The following is a 15,501-nucleotide window of genomic DNA, read 5'->3' as shown; positions in this document are numbered from 1 at the left end:
TTCCGGTCCAGGGAAGACATGGCTTGGCAGTTCGGGCTGTACTGTTCCCATGAGGCACAGGGTCAAGACTGATTTGCATATGGCCATGTCTAAACTGGGGTGGCGTAGTGGGCAAAAGAACGATGGATTTAACCCAGATCTCTTGACTGGGGGAGAATGTCTGCATTGTCAGCATTCCGTCCATCATTTGTTTGTTGTAATGCTTTTCGCCCTAAGTGGGATGGGTATTCCCAGACGTGGGACCCGTGCTCACTATGCCACTGGAGTCAAGCTATCCTGGCTGATGACGGCTGATAGCCAGAAACCGGTCCTAGGATGCTTGATTCCGGTCCAGGGAAGACATGGCTTGGCAGTTCGGGCTGTACTGTTCCCATGAGGCACAGGGTCAAGACTGATTTGCATATGGCCATGTCTAAACTGGGGTGGCGTAGTGGGCAAAAGAACGATGGATTTAACCCAGATCTCTTGACTGGGGGAGAATGTCTGCATTGTCAGCATTCCGTCCATCATTTGTTTGTTGTAATGCTTTTCGCCCTAAGTGGGATGGGTATTCCCAGACGTGGGACCCGTGCTCACTATGCCACTGGAGTCAAGCTATCCTGGCTGATGACGGCTGATAGCCAGAAACCGGTCCTAGGATGCTTGATTCCGGTCCAGGGAAGACATGGATTGGCAGTTCGGGCTGTACTGTTCCCATGAGGCACAGGGTCAAGACTGATTTGCATATGGCCATGTCTAAACTGGGGTGGCGTAGTGGGCAAAAGAACGATGGATTTAACCCAGATCTCTTGACTGGGGGAGAATGTCTGCATTGTCAGCATTCCGTCCATCATTTGTTTGTTGTAATACAATCTCCAATGACGACACAGGAAGTGGCGTCACAAGTAGTGAAGTCATGCCCAACTGATAATCTTTACTTAAAAGGGCAAGAGAATATGATACAGATGTCGTAAATTAATAAAATTACAAAGAAATATGTAACGGTCATTTTTTTGTTTTGTTTTTAACTCGTATAAATGACGTGTTTTTCCACATATCGAAGGTCTAGCATGGAACTGGCTGAAAGTGACAACATATTGCAAACTGACCCGTGGAATTTGTGCCTTGCATGCCTAAACTGCTCTTAGTGAATGAACACAATGGTCTGTGTGGGTTCGGTACGCTTGTCAAGGTTTGTTTGTGTCCTTCGTGTGTTCTTTATCTACAGAGCACAGCGTGCCTCGTGTTTAGAGATGGTAAAGTTCTGATCGTGTCAGCTCTCTGCTCCTCAGCTAAGAGGTTCAAAGCTAGGCCACTCCCACAAATAAAGGGGTGCTGCCAGAGGGGGTGGGGTGCACTTATATCCCTAGGTCAGCTTACACAGCCATTGTTTACAGTGCTAGCTGCGGGTGCACAAGGTCACACCTCTCCAATTCGGCCTAAAGGGGACGGAGTCCCCTTTCTAACAAGCCCAGGAGTTGTGTGCGAGTGGTGCGTGCGAAAGTGATCGCGTGCTGCCACCAGCGCGCGCTAAGCAGTAAAAGGAAACAAGTATTGGCCGCGCGCAAAAGTGAAAGCAGCACGATGCGGCGGGGGAGGGGCGGAGGAGCGTGGAAGCAATCAAGTGAGAGAAACGACAGATGGCGCCTGATCGGGCGCTGAAAGCTGGCGGGTGCACGCGCGCGTGAATGCAAGCGCTAGGCCAGCCAAAGCAGCTTGTGGTAGCACTTTTTAAAGCCCCTACTAAATGTCTCGCAGAGTAGCGCATGTGCTAGCTCAGGCGAGACCTAAAAACGACAAATGTTCAGAAATATAGGTGATAGGAGCAATATGGCAAAATAATGGATTTCCTCATTCCTCTAGAAAAGCGACTATCACGGATGTAGGACAAATACTTCCAAAGTTTGAAGCAGAAGGACACTGTGGTCCTGATTCACAAACTGCATTTTGTAGTCTGTGCAGTAGTGCAACAGTAGTAATGCTCACAAACTACAAAATGCTATTCAGTAACTTACACGTGGAGGCCTTTGTTCCCATCACTTCTGTGCAGAGGTCTCTGCCACGTGTACAGAGATTTTTGCACATGTAGGTGCAAGGAAGTGACTGCAAAACGGGGAAGAGTTCCGCCTTAATGGGTGGGGTTTAAGGTGAAACATACTAATACAACCACAAACCCACAAAAGTGTAAGCCCATTGCTATTCACAAACTACACCTCTAAACTTACTACAGCCACAAAGATCCCAAAACAGTAGTAAAGGTACCCCATGTCGGCTTTGGTCTAAGTCTAGCAACACGCATAAAAATACTGAAATGGTAACTATTCCTATAGTTGTGTGTTTCAGAGGTATATATAGGAAAAAGGAGGGGGTTCTTCCTTATTAGGGTGTAGTGCCCTCACACACTCATAAAGGTGTCATGCTTCATCATCTGGCTTGGCTCCTCATGGGGTTGGCGCTGCAATACCCCACGGGCCCTGCAAGAGGGCTCTTTGACTGAGATCTTCTGATAAAATAGTCGTGGTAAGTGTGGGTCGGTGTGTGGGATGAGTGAAGTGGTGAATTAATAGTACCTAAGGGGTACCAAAAATCAATTTAATCCGAGGTCTCCTTGGTAAGGGTAAAAATGATGTGTACATTGTTTTACTTTTACTTATGAAGAAAGACAATCTATCAACGTGTATAGATCAACATATTTCATGCCTCAGAGGTATCCATGGCACTTCTTCAGGACCAGAAAGTGAGAATTAGTATCCCTACCCTTAGTCAGGTGGGCACGCTTTGGTATCAAATGATTACTATAATGTGAAAGTAGGGCAGTAAGTCAAAAAAGTACCTACTTGAGAGTAGACCTAATGAGGTTTTATTACCATCACACCCTACAAACAGGAATTTTGTGCACCTTGGGTCAATAGCAGAGGACCGCGTCAGTGCTGCCGCAAAAGTCATAGGTTGTAACGGTGTGCAGTGAGGTCACCTACCCTGCCTTCTGCTAGTCCAACAAACTCCCATATAAAATGATGGAAGTAGGTACTGAAGAAAAAAGAAAAAAAACCACAAAAGCATACTCCAAAAGAGAGTGTTGAATAAAGAATTAGTCAGTCTCAGTCTCTCTCTCAATATATATATTTTAATTTTTTTACAAAATATTTATATTGGATTTTCAAGGCATACATTAAACACAAGTAACAAGACAAGTAACACAACACAATACAATTGGCTGTGACTCCATGACCATAAGTCTGTATAAGGGTAAGCATTACAATCCATGGAGTCCAAAGTAGCCCCACCAAGGACCCCATATCTTCCAATGCTTATGTGGGTCGCCTCGCAATGTGTATATCGGCTCCTCTATTTTACGACACCAGTCTGCAGCCCGCTGCCCCGCCAGCAAGTCCTGGGCAGCAGCTAAAGTACAGTTCTGGGCTATATCCCTTTTACCAAGAAATAAACCTAGCCCCACGAGATACCTCTCAGAGCGCCTCCCGCCCTGGTCCTCCAATAGTACCAAGAGGCCAATCCGAAGTAAGCAATCCTGGCCTTCCCAACTGCCCTCACAGGACCCCCAGGAGTTGGGACCAGTATCTGTGTATGGTGGGGCTCCACCTGAATACCTGATAAAAATCTGCCCGTCCACTTCACATCAATGACATGAGGGCGATGGGAGCTTGCCCATCCTCCAGAACCTCAGCGACATCAGATACGTAGCGTGTAGAACATTCATCTGAATTATCCGAAGCAAAGAGGAAATGGCCAATTCTCTTGGGCCATAAGCACTTCCCCCTCATTCCCAGTCTTCCAGAGAACCAACCCAGGATTCTCACAGGGTGCAGAGGTTAGCAAGTATATCCGGAGAGTTAGTGACCACAAAGTGGATGATTTAAGAGACCCCACCCCACCCCAGAGGAGCAGTGAAAACTGTACTTTCCATGGGATTAAATTCAAGGACCCTATAGGGAGGACAGGTGGCTGACAAAGCATGGCGAAGCTGCAAGAATCTGAAAAACTGGGAGTTAAGTAGTTGGAAGTCGGCCTGCAAATCTGAGAAGGTCCACATATGCGAACCATGCCACACGTCACCCTAATGTGTCAGGTCCCACCTCCCAAACCCCTCTTAGTCAGCCACTTGATGAAGCAGAGTACCCCTTTGGGGGGGGGGGAGGGGGGGGGGGAACGGGGTCTGAAGCGTAACCTTAATCTTCCAGCCAATCCATTTAATGGCTGCCTTCCACGCTGCGAAGATCCACTTGGCCAAGTCTGGGAAGGAGCGAGGGATCGGCTACTCATACAAATGGTCAACGATCACATCCCATGATATAAGTGATGTTTCCACCTGCTATCCCGGGTCCTCTAGGCCGCCGTAAACCAGAACTGCAAATTGCCAGGCCCAGTAGTAGAGCTGCAGGTCAGCCGCTGTCAAAGGTGGAATGCATATATTTACAAACGCAATACGTTGAACCTATTGGGCCCACAGGAAGGGCTGCACCATGGCCTGTATTGTATGGAGCGAAACCAGGATCTGGGGATATTATGGAAGAAGTTCAGCAAAATATACAGGAAGCATGGCAACAACATCATCTTAAACAAGGCAATCCTCCCCATGATGTTGAGGGGGAGAGAGGACCACCGCCCCAAATCTTTGCGCTTGTGAGCCACCAGGGGCATCAGATTTAAGGATCACCAATACGGAGCTTAGGGGGTAAAAAAAGCAGGTCGCCCCCCACTCATAGACTAATCACAAAGCAAGACCTGCTCAACAGTTTAGATAGAGTGAACAAAATTTCATCAATAACCCTTACACATTCAAAGCTATTTTGTTTGAATTATCATAGGCGGCCAAACTTTATGCCGTCCGGAGATCGGGTCTGGTGTCACTCAACTTTTGGAAAAACCTTATTCATATCTGTGTGTATAAGGTGTATAAAGTGCCTCCCTTATTATCCCTCTTCCTAAAGTGTATAAGCAGGAAAGAGAAACCATATATATATATATATATATATATATATATATATATATATATATATATATATATATATATATGGTATCCACTCAAAGACAGCGGTGCTCAAAGACAGTGCTAAAGAAACCGTGCTGAGAAAAGGATGGGAAAGGGGTGGCAGTGCCTCACGGAAGTAACACCATGGAGGATCCGCAGACAGGTACTCGCCTGCTACCTCACGTTCTCCTCATTAGCAGCTGCTACCCAAAGGAAAAGAAAATCGAAAACCTCTTATAACTAACACCATGTAGTGCTGTGTGTGAACATTAAACTCTAATATGAGTGTCCGTGTTCAAAAATAATAATGTCAACCCAAATAGGAGAAACGGGGTCTGATCAGAACCCACGTCTGTCCACGTTAAAACCGAGCAAAACAACACTAGCTGTAGAATTGTTTATTCTGTGCTGTGTGTTTGCTCACTTAAAACCAACATGTTTCATTGCCTTGGACAACTTGCGGCAATTTCATCAGGGCTGGGGTCGACTAGCCACACTGCACCTCTAGTTTAGACCGAATTTTTTTTTATTTGTTTGCACCTAAGGGAGGCACAATTCATAAAAACGCAATCAGCCTTTTCAACCGCATTAATCATATGTTTTTTAAAAGGGATAAGAGAGATTTCTCTTAACAAACTCTGCTATTAAAATCTGGTACCTGTGACAACAACAGGAATATTTACCTTGTGGTTGCTCGCCTGTAGCATACCTAACCCCCTTTTTTTTTTAAAGTGGGTGTATGCTGCATCCGAGGGTGCTTGCCCACTCTTTTCCTGGTCGCCAAGTGGCCGCAGGTTTATACCCCTAAGGGGCACAAACATCCAATTAAAACCCATCAGGCAAAATATGTTTCGACATCACTGAATACCCAAAGCACCCGTTGCTACCCATGGAGGGTTAATGCAGAGATCTAGTCGTGGGGAATTGCTGCAGATATCTATTCATACCTTTCATGAGGAAATAGATTCCGTTATATTGGCCTCCGTTAAATCATTCTTTACTCAACCTCCCGGTAATGTGTCCAGATGCCGTTATCCTAGTTGCTAAAACTATCATTCTCATCAAACAAGTTAGTTGCTGTTGCTATCATCTAATCGTCAGGAGAAATTAGCATCTCAAATTGTCGCGACCTGCCCCCTCCTATAGGCATATTAGCGATCAACCAGTTCCTCTGTCCCTTTAGTTCGTAAGAGGTAAATTGGAATCCCTTTAAATACTCGTCCACTCACCTCGTCAGCCTACCGCTCCCTGTGATATTCAGCCTCAGAGTGTGGACGAGTGTCTACATCTTTTATGTGCGCCGCGCAACGCTTCCACGCATGCGTGAAAGCTTATGAGTTAGTTGAAGTTCATGGCGGCCATGTTGTGAAGGTGGTTATGTGTACGGCGGGATGAATACTCTTTATCCCGTTTATTAATGTTTACAAGGGGGAATTCAGTGGGAACATAAATGTCGGTGTTTCTTGAAGGAAGGAGGTGAAAAAAGGAGGTGAAAAAAGGAGGTGAAAAAAAGTGCCTAACGTCATATCGAAAAATGTCCAAATGTATGTTTTCTCTATCAACCGATTGGGTCCGTTAGTAATTAAGAAACTGGACCTGCTCGTCTGTTAACACCATCTGTAATGTGACTATTACTACACTGGAACAGATTTTAAAATAGAGGGCAACACAATCCTGTGGCTTTCCTTTCTACTATGTCACAGTATCAACTGAGTTTGGAGAGTCGATATTCATATCTGCGAACTACCAAGCCACTACCTTATGCCATTCAATGTAGTCGTTCAATCCCTGTTGGTCCACCTTCTCCTGGTAGATCCAACGGGCCTCTTTCGTGGTCAGTCTGGCTTCCATATTATATGGGTCTCCCATCAACCTTTCCAGCACAATCCACCGCAAATCTTGAGGTTTTCGGTTTTCTTTTCCTTTGGGTAGCAGCTGCTAATGATGAGAACGTGAGGTAGCAGGCGAGTACCTGTCTGCGGATCCTCCATGGTGTTACTTCCGTGAGGCACTGCCACCCCTTTCCCATCACGGTTTCTTTAGCACTGTCTTTCAGCACCCCTGTCTTTGAGTGGATACCATATATATATGGTTTCTCTTTCCTTCTTATACACTTTAGGAAGAGGGATAATAAGGGAGGCACTTTATACACCTTATACACACAGATATGAATAAGGTTTTTCCAAAAGTTGAGTGACACCAGACCCGATCTCTGGACGGCATAAAGTTTGGCCGCCTATGATAATTCAAACAAAATAGTTTGCTAGTAGCCCGGTGGCAGTGGGCTGGTCGGTAAACGCTTGGAGAGCTCGCTATTATTTCCCTGCACTCCACCCCCCGCTGACTATGAGCACAGGCGATGTTATGTCTGCACTGTATTTTTATTGTCACTAACTCGTTTTAAAGGTTGTGCAGGTTCTTACCTCATTCGGGTTTCAGAGGTGGGTTGCCATGTCGGGTTGGCGCGTTTGCGGGCTCCCAGCGGCAGCGTGCGCCATCTTTGGTTGGGCTGCCTTCCATCCTAGCCCTGCCCCTCCTCCACCGCTCCGCCCCTACTTAGGAGCCAGGATTCGATCTCCCTTGTGTTTGCTAGTAGCCCGGTGGCAGTGGGCTGGTTGGTAAACGCTTGGAGAGCTCGCTATTATTTCCCTGCACCCCACCCCCGCTGACTATGAGCATAGGCGATGTTATGTCTGCACTGTATTTTTATTGTCACTAACTCGTTTTAAAGGTTGTGCAGGTTCTTACCTCATTCGGGTTTCAGAGGTGGGTTGCCAGGTCGGGTTGGCGGGCTCCCAGCGGCAGCGTGCGCCATCTTTGGTTGGGCTGCCTTCCATCCTAGCCCTGCCCCTCCTCCACCGCTCCGCCCCTACTTAATCGAGCAGTATGTGTCAGCGCAGCGGACGAGCGCAGCGGGCGCGACGAAGGCGCGCCGGAGTTGCGCCTGAGTTAAGCCCGTCTGCGGCCGAACGGGGCTAGGGGCACGAGATACTGCCCGTTTAATTATGTATTCGCCTGCCCTACTATACTCTTATTGGGCCCCTGGAGCTGTCGACCCCTCAGTAATTACTTACCTGAGACAGCTTGGTCTATTCATACCCCCTCCTCACTGTCCCCCCATCATTTCTTCACATTTAGTTTCTTCGCCTACAATGTTTTCTACCACTCCCTTGCCCCCATTAGCCCCTCCTGCCCCACTTTGCAATACCTCAGTTACGCTCCTAAACACTAGGTCTGCGGTCAATCATCAGTACGAGCTATTTGATTACATCGACACTCATGAACCAGACCTCTTATTTCTAACTGAGACCTGGTTCAAGGCTGACTCTCTACCCAACGTGTTAGCAGCACTGCCCCCTTCATACTCTGTCATTCGAGCAGACCGGCCAGAGGGCAAACGGGGCGGTGGAGTGGCCTTAATAGCCCGGACTGATTTCAGCTTTCAGACTCTCCCTTCCCCACCTATTCCTGATGTAGACTACCTTGTAGCTCGCTCGACTCTTCATCGGACACCACTCACTTTTGTTCTAATTTATCGCCCTCCCCAACCTACCCAGTCTTTCCTCCCAAGCATTCAGGCTCTCCTGGCCACCCTGGTGATCAACAACTCATCAGTACTAGTTCTAGGGGACCTAAATTATTGGCCCAATGAACCTGCTGAGAGTTTCCAATCCAAAGAATTCACTGATCTTATGATCTCTCTGAAATTTTTACGGCTTACTCAAAGTTCCACGCACATATACGGTCACATGTTGGATCAAATCTGGGCATTAAATATTCCATCAACATCCCCTACAATATTTCCGTGTTCCTGGTCAGATCACTTTATCATTTCCTTTTCCCTTGCACTGACCGTGATGGCCAAACCCCCACTCCCTAAAAATATCTGGGTCAGGAAATGGGGTAAAAACGGACATGCCCTCTCTCTGCTCAACTTTGGCCAAAACCAGTCCTGACCTCGCAGACCTTGCCGCTACCTCCCAATTGGCCGTCATTAACAACTGGCTGACCCAGGCGGGTGACGAGTTCGCCCCTCTGAGGCGGCTTACAGTTAAGCGGGCCCATGCAGCCAATCGATGGTTCACTTCAGACCTAAAAGTAAAGAAATTGGCTGCAAGGAGAGCCGAGCGAGCCTGGAGGAAAACTTACAGTTCCGAGCTAAAGACAATCTATCTGTCTGTTCTAAAAACTTATAAAAAGGGCATCCTTGAAGCTAAAACTGATTTCTATACTTGCAGGATAATGGCAGCTGAGTCCTGCTCGAAGGAAATGTTCTCTACGGTCCATGAACTGGCATTATCCAGTAGAACTATGGCTACCATTCCCCCCTCTCAGTCCCTCTGTGACTCGCTCAACGAGTTTTTTTATCGACAAAGTGGTCAAAATCAAGTTTAACATTCCCCCACCTTCCCTTACATTTGTCAACCCTTCCCCCCCCCGCCCACGGCCCCCAAACTCAATTTTATTCCCCTGTTAACTAATGACACACTTCCCCACTACTTCGTCGAGTTAAATCGGGTTCTCCCCTAGACTTTGCCCCAGCCCATATTCTTAGGGAAATTTATTCAACCTGCCCTATTCCACCTCTGACCCTTCTCAATGACTCGCTAAGGAAGGGAACAGTTCCCAGCTCACATAAATCAGCGGTTGTAATACCCATCATTAAAAAACCTGACACTGATCCATCCTCCCCCTCCAATTATCGCCCCATTTCCCTTCTGCCTTACTTAGCAAAAGTCCTGGAAACTCATGTCACAACTACTTTAAGCACCCATGTAGAAACTAATCACTGTCTCTCTCCTTGTCAAGCTGGCTTTCGCCCCTTGCACTCCACCGAGAAAGTGGTGATCTCGGTAATGGACGAGCTGCGTGAAGGAATTGACACCAACTTCCCTCAAGCCCTGATCTTACTAGACCTGTCCGCCGCCTTTGATACGGTGGACCATTCTATCCTCCTTAACCGTGTCAGGGCGGCGGGCATAGAAGGCTTGGCCTTCTCGTGGATTGAGTCCTTCCTAACAGGGAGGGCCCAAGCGGTCCACTTGGCCGTTTTCACCGCTGTCTCCCGTAAGGTGGAGTGTGGGGTTCCTCAGGGCTCATCACTTTCCCCCCTCCTATTTAATTTATACATTTACCCCCTCATTTTTTCGTTACAGCAGATGGAGGTCACGGTGTTCAACTACGCCGATGACCTCCAGCTAATTTTCAATCTTTCTAATTCCTCTTCATCTGCTCTTAACGTCCGGACAGTTATGACATTCATCCAGGATTGGATGAACTGCAACCACCTCAAACTCAACCCGGACAAGACCGAGTTAGTCCTGACCGGAGGTGGTTGCAGTCCGTGGGCCCCTTCTCATTGGCCCCTGTCACTTGGTGTTCCCCCTCTCCCTGTCCCTAAAGTCAAAACGCTCGGGATTCTCCTAAACTCACAACTTTCCGTCCATTCACATGTTAGATCAGTAGTCTCTGCTTGCTTTTTCTCACTAAGAATAATCAGGAAAGTTTCCCGCTTCTTTTCCTTATCTGCTCTAAAGATCATTGTGCTGGCCATGGTACTATCACGAATTGACTATGGTAACATTATTTACAATGGGGCTCCTGCTTATGCTATTCATCGCTTGCAACTTATACAGAATCAAGCGGCCCGCTTGATCTACGGCCTACCCAAACACCATCGAGCCACTCCATTGCTTAAAGCATTGCACTGGCTCCCGGTGAGAGAGCGCGCCCTCTTTAAACTTGGCTGCCTCACTTTCCAGGCTAGGTCGGGAACCGCCCCTGAGTTTATATGCTCTGCCATAAAATCCTATCTTCCAGGCCGAGAACTTCGCTCCACCCATATGGCTCTTTTGGCCATTCCTCGCTTTAAGAAACAGAAATCTGGTGGAGCGGAGTTCGCTGTTCTCGCCCCGCTCTTTTGGAATTCCCTTCCTGCTGTCCTTCGTACATCTCCTTCCTATGTACAGTTTCGGAAGGACCTCAAAACCTTTTTATTCGAGCGCGCCTACAATGCCTAGCCTCCCACTGTCGACGGCCACTGCACCACCCAAAGCGCCATGAAACCGCATGGTATAAGTGCGCTCAATAAATGCTTTTAAATTCAAATTCAAATAGCTTTGGATGTGTAAGGGTTATTGATGAAATTTTGTTCACTCTATCTAAACTGTTGAGCAGGTCTTGCTTTGTGATTATGCATCAGATTTAAGGACCAGGCAAGATTAAGAAGAAGCGAGATGTAAACACCAAGGCAGAAGAAGCTTAACGGCCAGAGAGGTTTAGGGGCCCGCCCGTCAAGTCCTGCAAGATGCCAGTCAGCGGAAAGAACAGAGACTTTGAGTGATTAACTAGTAAACCAGATTCTGGGCTTGTTGCCCCTGAATTGTTCAAGAAGAGCAGCACGTCATCGGCATAAAGCGCAATACGGTCCTCCTCAACCCCCGGCCCCCACCAGGACCCCCGTAGCTGTGCATCACAGTGGACCCACGTCACCAGAGGCTCAAGCACAAGGGGACTGGTGACAACCCTGTCTGGTCCCCCTCTGAGTCAGGAACACCCATCAAAGGGAATCATTCACTTGATTCCTGCCAGTGGGACCAGCATATAAATAAGTCTGAACATAGGATATAAAGCGGGCCCAATGCCCGTTTGAGCTAGAACATCCCAGTCGAGGGAATCAAAAGCTTTCTTGAAGTCTTTAAGGAGATCAGCATTGGAACCGGACAGCAAATGACAGTAGGCCATGTCCGTGTGCACTCTGCAAATACAATGGCATTTACCACGGCGCGGCATAAACCCGTATTGTTCGGGGTGGATCAGTGTGGGGAGAACCCGAAGTAGACATTTAGCCAGCACTTTGGGGTAGATTTTAAGCACAGAGTTGATAAGAGAAATTGGGCAAAAGGTCACACAATTCATCGGGACTTCCCCGCCTTGTGCATGACCACTGTGGTTGCCTCGTTTAGCTCTGCTGAGAAATGCCCTTTGGTTATCACTTCATTCTAGAGTGGCAACAGGTGCAGCAAAAATGCGGTCCTGAATTTCTTGTAATACTCCACTGGGAGAACAGACAGTGAATCTGCCGGTTTTATGACGTACTCCATTACCAACCTCTATAAATGTCAATACTCTGTGGAGTGGGACCTTAAATCTTCAAACAGCTGGACAATTCACAGTTTCAAATAAAGAAAATAAATTCTGCTCAAAAAAATCTCTTTATAGTATACCTTCTGATTTTACAGCTCTGGTCGCCATTGACAAGGGAAAGGGTGAGGGAGAAGTTGCAGTAGCCCCCTCTGACATAGATTTTGTTAGCAAATTTTCCCCTGGGTGGTGGGCAGAAAGCATAAAAAGAAATAATTACATGCATTTAGATTTTAAATGCAAGGGATTTGTTTACACACGTCCAGGCCAGGTCAAATAATGAGGACGTCATTTCTGCAAACGACACTGCTTGGACATGCATTGCAATCCATTCGGTCTGTATTCTCACTTTGCCTCAGCGCTGGCAGGACTTGGGCAGGGAGAGTGGACCAGTGAGAAATGACTGCAGTAGGTGCATTGCCGCTGGGGCAGGCCTGCAGCTGCTTCTGTCACTTCAGACTTGTTGTGGAAGGTGGATTGTAGCCTTTGCAGGAGCATAGGGGCCAGGTGGGTAGGAGCAGGGCTGGGAGAGCAGCGTGCCAGTCAGGCAGTGACTGGCGGGAAGGGACCTGGGTGAGTGCAGTTGTGTGTGGACAGGCACCAGGTTTGTAACGACTGAGGTGGGCAGTCAGGCTGGTGGCAGTAGGTAGGTAGTGACTGAAGTGGCAGAAAGTAGTGATGGGTGTTGGGGATAGATGGAGTAGTGACTGGAGTGGGGCAGGGACATGGGGGCAAAGGAGTATTGAATAAGGTGGGATCAATGGTCTACAGGGCAGGTGATCCAAGAGAAAGATGCCCCACGAGCATAAAACTATCCTGTGCTATTTTCTAATAGCAAAACTAACACCTCGGGGCTCAGTCTTGTAATCAAGAGTGCCTCCGTGAATTGGCCAACATCAACCATTATTTTGTGTTGTATATTGAATTGACATTAACACAAACCCCCATTTCCTCTATTCATCCAGGCACAATAAAACGCTGGACCGGCTAAATCTCTCCAGGCTTAAAAGAAACCACTGCAGTCATGTGCCCGATTAAGACTGATTTACATTCCTATCAAATAGCAAATCTGTCGATTGAAGGGACAATCATCTGCCACCTTTAGTCGTTGACAAACATTGCCCGTAGTAAACAACTTGTGCGTGATAGATTCCAAAGGTTGCACAGGACTTTTGATCTCTAACCGACAGGATAACATTGTCCATTCTCTTTCCATCCTGATGACTATGAACCTGACGGAACATCCAAGATCTATGCCAGAAACTGGGCAACTGCAATAGACCTAGATTCAATACATTCTTATCTCATGAGGAAGAGCACTGATCTAAGGACGGTATGAAAAAATGCCCTTTTATAAATGTACATAAAAATGTAGTAGTAAAACAATTGCCACTGTATCATTGTTGTTCGGCTTTATTGGGTGGAGTTCTTTATATCTGTTCACCCTCCTCCCCTCCAGTTTTTACACTCTTTATATTGTTATTATTTGCAGGGGAATACTCAAATGCTCTTCCAGTTTTAAGCTCGAGTCTACTGGACAGCGCATGGGATGTCTGCTGTACGGGCATATTGTGGCTTACCAAGAACATAGAGGGGCTTGGAATCCACCCATTGTTTACTATCGTTTGGTTTTCCGGTACTCATTTGCAAGCGTCTTATTTGTGTCCCAGCATGCCAATCTTGCGTTTGTTCCTCCCATCAAGAATTGCCTCTTTGCCATCTCTTTGACTAGCTGGCATCTCTGCTTACACTTCAATTGCAACTATTTTTCTTTTGTGTTAAGTACAATGTTGGAAATTTGCCCTTCTTGCAGGGTGACCCGGGATTTTGTTTCTTTTTATTGAACCCTATTTTTGTTGGCTGTAGAACTCCGTGGACCAGATTTAAGGGTAACAGAAAGGGTCTTTAGGATAGATGATGCAGGAGAATCCAATGCATAAAGATGTCAAAATTCACTCTCTCCAACTCTGTAGCACAGCTGGGGATAAACCCAAGGATTAGAAACCTCTATGTCACATGGCCACCACGGTCCAGGGCCCAAACCCCCTCCAAGGACCGGGAACCATCCTATCCTTTGTGAGGTCTGCTCAAGACTAGGAGAATAGGCTCAGGCCCGTGGCAGGCGCAGAGGCAGCTGCAATAGAGGAGGATATTGGTTGTCTACTTGGAAATGATTAAGATTACTAGCATCCTATCTGGATTACTCTGACACAGATCAGTAGAATTGAAGCAGGGGGCGTGAGCAGCTGAAACACGGGACTGGTGTGTAGAATAAAGAATGCGAGAGCTCACAGTGGGACTAGGGATGCTAAGAGTCTACATGCAGCAGGCACCTGGGGGTGCACGCCAGCCTTTAAGATTGGTCTTTGGTGCAAATATCTGTTGAGGTTCGCCATGAAATGTATAAGGGACATAGGAGATAGAAGACCGCAGTAAGCCCTTTTGTTAGGGAGAGCAAAGAGTTATCTCATCGATTAGAGCGAGCAGAAAAGGGCCTCGTATGGAACTGAAACCTGCAGGTTTGCGTGAGGCCCTGGCTCCCAGGCAACTGTTCTGGTGCCCGGCCCTCGCAGCCAGGACATTCCACGAGGGAGGGAAAGTGGACTTGAATATACCAGCAGAGATCAACCCTAGAAGGGGGGTGGACCAATAACCTTATAAATCAACGATGACAAATATTACTCTTTGAACTAAAGCAAAACACAGTCCCATGCAAGAAATATTTGCACCACTGCATAGTAAGCAGGTCACAATTACATGCATTTCCGTCCAATTCAACATTATTTTTCCTCCTAATATTAAACTCATTGCCAATGTGCAACCGTTTTTCAACCTTAGATAAAAGTGGCAGAAGTATTCTGGTTAGTAAATGGATTCCAGCAGTGGTAGCAATGGGAAATAATTAACAAGGGAACCCGCTAATTCTGTGGTAGCAGGATACTGTGGAAAGGCAGTGAAGTCTTAAGGAGGCGCAGAACCACGATGAGTATTGTCAGTGACAGTCTATGCTTGATTTCAAACCCTACCCTCAATGAAATTATTAACAAGGAAAAAAGTAATAGTAAAGCTGGTCTAGCACATTATATGATCACAGGTTGCATTTTAAAACGGTCTGGTAGGTTAAGGCACTTGCTGCAAAGATCTACGTTTCAGGAATATACAACACTCGTATAATAACTCTGGTGATTAATGCACTTATGGCTAAGGCAGTCTAATCTCTGGTTATAGGATTGAATCTTTAACCAGTTCAGAGAGGTATTGTGTCTGCCACAAAGCATTTCATGTAACTTGGAGGTCAGATTTGTATTTCATGTAAAATAACTTGCACCCCCTGCAAACAGCAGCATGTAATCAGCAAGGCATAGGATTGAACCCTTGCAGAATTT

The 15,501-nt window shown here is 46.8% G+C and overlaps 2 protein-coding genes across 4 annotated transcripts in view; one reads left to right on the top strand and one right to left on the bottom strand.

The window, feature by feature from the left end:
- LOC146866687 (uncharacterized) overlaps positions 1-15,501 on the top strand; it is a 406,500-nt gene that overhangs the window by 1,142 nt on the left and 389,857 nt on the right. The window lies entirely within an intron of this gene.
- Positions 1-15,501, bottom strand: part of CYB5R1 (cytochrome b5 reductase 1) — a 151,576-nt gene that overhangs the window by 17,382 nt on the left and 118,693 nt on the right. The gene's annotated exons all lie outside the window — the stretch shown is intronic.

The sequence above is a fragment of the Triturus cristatus genome, chromosome 1_2, assembly GCF_964204655.1.
Source record: "Triturus cristatus chromosome 1_2, aTriCri1.1, whole genome shotgun sequence".
Classification (NCBI taxonomy): Eukaryota; Metazoa; Chordata; class Amphibia; order Caudata; family Salamandridae; genus Triturus; species Triturus cristatus.
This window is presented reverse-complemented; position numbering and strand designations above follow the sequence as displayed.